The sequence below is a fragment of the Microtus ochrogaster genome, chromosome 4 (genome assembly GCF_000317375.1).
Source record: "Microtus ochrogaster isolate Prairie Vole_2 chromosome 4, MicOch1.0, whole genome shotgun sequence".
Lineage (NCBI taxonomy): Eukaryota > Metazoa > Chordata > Mammalia > Rodentia > Cricetidae > Microtus > Microtus ochrogaster.
Window position 1 is genome coordinate 73,621,276 of NC_022011.1, and position 6,906 is coordinate 73,628,181.

Below are 6,906 nucleotides of genomic sequence, written 5' to 3' on the forward strand. Positions count from 1 at the left end.
TAGCTCTGTAGACCAGGCTGGTCTCGAACTCACAGAGATCCGCCTGCCTCTGCCTCCCAAGTGCTGGGATTAAAGGCGTGCGCCACCATCGCCCGGCGATAATAGATTTTTGAAGGGTATAATATGACCTAATGAAAAATCCAGAGCTTCTTCTTCATCAAAGTCACACCGGGACTACCAGGCTCATCACTGTGCATTGGGCCCTCCTGTTTGCTTCATCCTTCCCTTGGAGGTCAGAGGGTTGCAGAGTCTTCCTTCTGACAACGCCTTGGCCATCTAGGCCTCACAACCTTGGTTTCCTGACTTGCAAAGCCCATGGTCACTCTTTCATGTTTTCCCTTTTGAGCCTTTAAGTTTCTCTTCACTATTTACTTCTTCCTGGTTCTTAAGTGTGCATGAGGAGGATAACCCTCATAAGGAAACGCTTGCCAGACCTTGCTACCTGTTTGAGCCTCTTCCTGATCTTGGGTGCAAGTAATGGCCTCATAAGCACATCTTCCGTAGTCACAGTAATCTCATCCCACTGTCTCACCTGCCTCACGCCATCACCCAAATGTGCCTCTTCTTCCCCGACTTCTTTTGTTTATTTTCCACACCAGACGTTTGACCAATTGACCAAGACGTTTTGTGCTATTCTTTGAATACACAACCTAAAGTCTCTTCTTTCATCAGATTAGAATTGCACCAATGGAGTGAACGTAACCTTTCTTTGTCAAGCCCAGCTAGCACTGTACAGAGAGCTGTGGGGCATGATCTAGCACAGGATGACTCGAGTCTGTATTGATGAACCTATTATGTAAGAAATGAACGGGGCACCCTGTGCTGTCCTCTGACTGCCATCCATAGGCTGAGGCATGAGCACTCACACACATGAGTAAACAAAAGATATTCCTTTTGTTCTGACTCTCCTTTAATTCATTGGATGCCTACTCAACACCTATAGTGCTATGCAATATGCTGGGTACTAGAGATATAACTAAAGAAAACACAAAAGACTGACTATTTGGAAGCTTGCATTCTAAAAGGGGAGACATGGGAGCAAAGAAGTCGGCAATGGTGCCAGCTAGGTGGTACTAAGTGCCATGGAGAAAACAAACCAGGAAAAGAAGAGGAGTGTTCGCTTCGTGATGTTTCTGTTTTTACCAGGAGAGTCTGAAAGGCCGAGACCTGAAAGTGAGCAAGGTAGCATCAAACTAACTCCGGTTAATAGTCTCCGGAGAAAGGAGAGCAAGAGGCACGAGCTACACAGAGACAGGAGGGAGCTCAGACAAGTGAGTCTCAGACTTGATGGCCAGCTGACCGCTGCAATAGCTGTTTTCACGTTAAGGAGATAGGACGCCACTGAATGGTTCTGAGGCGAGAAGGAGATGGTTTGCCTATGTTTAAATATGAACACTGCCTGTGTTTTCTATTGCTGGTTAACAAATTACCACAACCTCAGTGAATTAATCACTGATCCCAGCTCCAAGTCCCCAGCATACCAGCCCTGAGTTCTATAGGTCACTGAGTCCAGCCGACCACAGCTGGTTCTTCTCCTCCGAGTTTAGGGAGTGTGAAATCAAGGGCTGACTGGCCTGGGTTGGAATTTGGAGGCTCTGAGGAGAAATCTGACCCCGAGCTCACCACACTGTCATCAGGTTTATTTCATTGGGATTGTGAGGGTGGAATTTTTGTTTATTTACTGACTCAGAGCCAGGGCTGCTCTTTCTTCTTAGAGAATGCACACATTCCTAGAAACATGAATCTTCATCTTCCAAGTCAGCAAGAGCAGACAGAAATCCTTCCTGTGCCTACAATCTCTAACTTCCTATGTTGTGACCAATCAGATGGCGTTAACAAAGAACCATGGGGGTTTGTGGTTTTTTTAAAGGTTTATTTATTTATTATATATACTGTATTCTGCACCAGATCTCATTACAGATGGTTGTGAGCCACCATGTGGTTGCTGGGAATTGAACTCAGGACCTTCGGAAGAACAGGCAGTGCTCCTAACCTCTGTGCCATCTCTCCAGCTCCGAACCATGGGGTTTTGAAGTAAGGAGGCAGAGAAAGGGAAGGGTGTTTTCTTTTGAAGATGTGAGAGATTACATCATACTTGTGACTGAATAGAAATGAGCAAAATAATGATCCTCCAGACAAAGAGAGAGTTAAATCTTTGTCTTGGGGATGGGATTCATGGCACAAACGGAGGGTCTGGTGTTAGACAGGAACTGGTCCAGCATCCTGAATGAGTGCATAGATGGATTGGTAAGAACTGCATTATCTTCAACAGGTTTGGGGTTCTTATTAAAATAGCAGGCAGGGTCTTAACCTAAGAAGCACAGTGGAGGCTTGAGGGGTGGGTCATACAAAGAATCCTCCATTAAGGGAGCAGGCAAATCAGGGAATTTCCAAAAATGGTTTCCCCACAGACACAATAGACCATAAGTGTGTTATGATTTAGGAGCAAGGAGTTGCTCTGCCTTGGCTTCTATATATTCTCTTTGGTGTGGATAAACTACTTTTATTTATTTTTAGACAGACTTGTTGCTATGCCTGTTAATCCTTCCCCCAACACACACACACACACACACACACACACACACACACACACACACACACACACTAAAATTTGAAAGACTTGGGCCATCAGCTAGGTTCTTTTGTCCATGTATAACTGTCACAGTTTCTAGGGATTTGAGGTTATTTTACTTGCTTTTCCTTTGTTTATTTTGTTTTTATAGCCATTAATTATTTTTAGTCTTACTTTTCCTGACTTAATTTTTTAGGTCTAATTTTTACCATCTTTTAAATATTGGCTCATTTAGAAGCTGGTGAGATGGTTCTGCAGTTCAGAGACTGGCTGCTCTTTTAGAAGACCCATGCTCTATTCCCAGTACCCACTTGCTGGCTCCCAGCTCTCTGTAACTCCAATCTTAGGGGATGCCCTCTCTGACTTCTTTGAGCACAGAATGCCTATAGTACAAAGATATACATGCAGGCCAAACATCCATACACGAAAAATAAAATAAAAAATAAACATAAAACATTTAATGCTCATTTTATATTGACTGTTTTTTGTAAAGGTTTATGTCTGCCAATTGGATAAAATGCGATAGTTCTTATGTACTCTTACAGGAAATTAGATGGTATTTTTCTTTAAATGTCTCTAACTTCTTCTATTGCCTCAAATTTATATAGTAAATATTGTGGAATTCAGTTTTTTCCTGTTTCCAATTTCTTTGGAGGCCAAGATAAGGAAAATGCTGGAGTCAACATGTCCATGGAGAAAAGGAGCATCAAAATATAGTCTTACAATCAACTCGGGTAGTTAGGGAAGAAAGTGAGGAGAGGGTTACAAAATCCAGTTCCCTGGAGAACAGAGCTAGCCTGATGCTTGTCTTTTTGCTTGGACACTTACATCTTCTTAATACAAAGAACAGAGGGCAGTAGCAAGATGGATGGCAATGTGCACAGCCCATCTCTCTTTGGTCTTCCAGAATCTTCACTTGCATGGTCCCTTTTCCCTGCGCTAAAGAATGGAGTTCCTCTTCAACCCTAGAAAGGCTGGTGCTTATTAGTCTAGTAAAATTATGATGAACTGTTTTCCTTGCTGATAGCTAATTTAAACAGAGAAGGGACAACATTTTAGCTGATAAAATTTAATGCAACTCTGCCTCAAGTCAGGAGATTTCTATAAAAAGTTTCCCCACTGATGTAATGGGCCGTAGAGAAAGAACTGCATCCCCTCCTTCCCTGAAAGCCCGGTGAGCAGGTGATATAGCTATATACATTATGTATAGCACAGCTGTGCTCAACCAGAACCAAGGACGAGAGATCCCGCAGAAGACACGCTGGAGGAAAACTGCCAAATGAAGAGAGGATGACAGATTTGAAAGGTAAAAAGATCTGGAGAATGTTGTCTGGTCGCGACACTAACGAACTCAAACACTGCCTCATTTCTAGACTTCCAGTTAAGCAAAATGCTGATAAGAACACAATGATGGGAGTCTGCATTTGTAAACAACTGATTAGGTTCTGGTTTCCTACAGACAAAAATATCCCCACTTAATATAATCTTCCTACCGAATCCTGGGACTGTAAATTTGGGGGAACTGAACAAATAGGTGTGACCTGCGTGGCTGGCGTCAGCTTGGGACTGGGACCATGGAAGAATTGTATTCAGGCCCAGTAATCATTAATCTTTCTTTCGCACTTGGCGGGTTTCCATGCGAGCTTTCCTGGACAGTGCTCGACATTTGCGTTTGAGGGCTCCCAGGGCACTTTGATCATTTACTAGAAGAGCTCTCGGGTCTCTTATTACAGTTCATGTTCAGGTTTCTTTGAATATTGTGAACCATTTGAGGACAGAGGTCAGGGCTACCATCTTTACATTCCTCCTGACAGAGTGCCGCCCTTTACAATGTGCTCCAAGGATATTTGCTGAGCAGGAAAATTGCAAAACTGGGCTAGGAGAAGGTTGTAGAGAAGGCCCCAGCTTGGCCTTGGGAGGAGAATTTGCCAGAGACACTTCTCTGCAGATTAGCTCGGGAAAACTCGGGGCTACTAGGCTGGCTCTCAGGAACCCTAGGCTCTCCTCCCTGCATTCCTTGCATTCCGGTGCTGTCTTACCTCTAAAATACAACTCACTAGAGCAAATCAGTTTATTCCATCTCCAGGACACCATCATCTCCCCTCCCACGGGTACAAACTAGCCCTTGCTCCCAAACACTATCCACACAGGAATCAGAGACATACTTTCCAGTGTAACTAATATGTCATACTTGTCGTTAAACCCTCCAGTGGCTCAGAATCTAATAGAGAAACTAATAGAGACTAATAGAGAAACGCCCTTCTGTAGCCATCATCTCCCCATCCCATTTTGCTTTGGTCACAGTTGTTTGCTACCATCTGAATTAGTTCCTACAACTGCCCATAGTGCAACTTCGGTAGACTATAAAGACCCAAGGAAGGTGGTCCTTATGCACATCTCTTGGGATCAGAGTCCCCACACTCTCAACAACTGTCCGCATTATAAAAGGGTTGTTGGTGTGACAAGGACTGCCATACTCTAGGACTTTAGGCCTGAAGAGGTGCTAAGTCTCATGCTTGAACTAATTACATTGTCTGGAGTGGAAGAATAAATGAGTATGAAGAGCTAAGACTCACCTTAGACTCGTGGTGTGGAGCTTAAGTAAGGTGGGTATGAATAGCGGCCGGATAACTCAGATTGGGAAATGTGAAGTTGGGGAAGGCATGAATTGTGCCACATTTGTGTGCTGGTCTTCCGATTTCATTTTCCTTGCTTACATATTCTGAGCTCCCAGAAGCTAAGAACAAGATCACTACAGGCTTTGGCTCTGATTTAAATTACTTTTTTGCAGACTTAAGATAGGTAAATTATACAGTGTACACTCACGGGTCTATTTCTTTCACATAGTGAACCAAATACTAAAGAAATGTATTCATCAGTGTGGACACTCAAGAAGAGAGAAGGGTCTATAAGCTAGGGAAGCTTCATATGAAGCTATACTTTTGAAGTCCATAGTAGAACTGAAAGCCCTATCTATGCCTGGAAACTAGTGAAACAGCTCAGAAGTGCTAAGTTTGTGGTTCGGGGTTATTCTCAAATTGAGAGGCCACTTCCTTGCTGAGGTTGCAAGGGAGCGGAGAAGAGTGAGGCTAGAAATATTTACAAGATATTGATTTACAACTATGAAAGGATTAGCATTCAGCCATAAGGCAATGATTAAACATTAACTCTGAAAAACTGGCCATCAAAGCATTTCTGAGGACTGGCCAGCTCATGGGAGACTCTAAGATTTGGATTCCCAACACCTACTACTTACTTACAAGCCCATAAGCTTTTGGTACCCTAGTGTCTTCAAGGCTTAAAAGATATGGACCCCTCTCACTGAAATCAGCTATTCGGTGAAGATTAGATGGAATAACATAACTTGTATCAGAAACAAGGCAAGTGTTGGTGATAAACTGGGATGGACTACTAACGCTACTTAATATAATACCATTAGTGAAGCCAGAGTGAAAACCAGGGACACTTAAGGGGAAGAAAAAGACCCCCCCCCCCAACAACACACACACACACACACACGAGAGTCTGCTTCAAGATTCACCAGCTGAGTCAAGAACACAATTAACAAAGCTCACTGAAAAGGTTGTCTAACATAGAGATATTCCTTTTCTACAGAGATCTTTCCCAATAAGAATTCTTAAGTAGTCACAAACCATATTGAATTTTAAGCATACGTGCCTTTCAAAACGATCTTAACTCCTATCCTATATGAGAATCTCTAATGTTCTGGGTATTTTACAAACAAGCCTATAAACTTTTTAACTCCCTGTGCAGCCTTGTGTACTGGTTTTTATCTTATCAGCTGTAATCCTGTCCAGTGTACCCGGTAACAACCCTCTGATCTCATTGAGTTCCTTAGCAACCCTTTGAGATGTAACTTCAGAAAGCACCAAGATCTTTTGTAAGGCTATGGTAAAAAAGACTTAAGCCCAGCTCCCTCCTGAGAAGCTCGTACCTATGCTCAGGTTTATCCTGTTCTTTCCATTAACCTTCTATGTTAAAAATCGCTTCGTAATGAACTTCAACTCTTTCTCAGACTGGCACGTCCTGAAGTGTTTCTGTGGTGAGGTCAAGGATCCCAGCTTCACCTCAGTGAGTAGTGGTCTCTGAAAGGAATTCCTCCTGCCATTGCAGGTGGCAACATGCAGCTGTGTCTCTTGGTTCACTCCCACTCCTATCATCAATAGGACTATTCAAAAGCACAGATGCTGGCCTGGGGTCTTTCAGCGGATAGAGCATGTGCCCAGCACACATGAGCCCCGCTAATTTAATCCCAAGGACTCTCCAGCATCACCTAAGGTTATTGGGTGGGAAAACTGGAATGAATGATAATT

At 43.2% G+C, this 6,906-nt stretch overlaps 1 protein-coding gene across 1 annotated transcript in view; it reads right to left on the reverse strand.

Moving 5' to 3' along the window:
- Positions 1 to 6,906, reverse strand: part of Dpp4 (dipeptidyl peptidase 4) — a 78,349-nt gene that overhangs the window by 66,058 nt on the left and 5,385 nt on the right. The window lies entirely within an intron of this gene.